Source organism: Atta cephalotes (assembly GCF_000143395.1).
Source record: "Atta cephalotes unplaced genomic scaffold scaffold00027, whole genome shotgun sequence".
Classification (NCBI taxonomy): domain Eukaryota; kingdom Metazoa; phylum Arthropoda; class Insecta; order Hymenoptera; family Formicidae; genus Atta; species Atta cephalotes.
In genome coordinates, this window is record NW_012130091.1 from 614601 (window position 1) to 615390 (window position 790).

A 790-nucleotide genomic window follows, 5' to 3' on the forward strand; every position below is an offset into this window, starting at 1 on the left:
ATCGTGTCTCTCGTTGTATTGCGGCCGTTTGTCTTTCAATGCTCGGCTCAAACGCATCAATTGCGTTCGATACCGATCGCCTGTGATTGTTTCAGTCGGTTTTAACAGTTCATAATACACTACGCCGAGCTGGTCCCACCAAATACAGAGCATGACCTTGGACGTCAAAATCACCATTCTTGAAGCGTTGAAACCACTCACGACACATTCTTTCACTAATAGCGGCCTCACCATAAATATTTGAGAGCATTCGTTAAGCCTCAGCCGCAGATTTCTTCATATTGAAGCAAAAAATTAAAACCTCCCGCAAATGATGAGAATTTGGCTCGTAAACTAACATTTTCAATCGAGAATAACTTTATGATGCAGACACAAATCGACTAATGTTTCTATGGGATTATGTTGACAGATGCCCAAGTTTATTGTATGACGTCTATGATCTATTTATTTCGACCACCACTTATCGCTAAAGCCATCTATAGGAAAATGGCGGAAGCAAAGTTGTACACATATCACCCAGATAACCAAGCAAGATTTAGCATATGGAACAAATTGATGTACTGCATGTATTGTTTTCAACTTGTCGACAATTTGTCATTGGAATCTAATGTAAACTGAGTTAGCATCAGGCAAATAGATTTCATGAGTTTACGAAATTGTAAGAGTATACATTGAGAAATAATAAATCGTCACAGCAAACTGATGAAATATAATGTCAAATATAGTGTCGAATAATAGAATATATGTATATATATTATATATATATATATATATATATATATATATATAT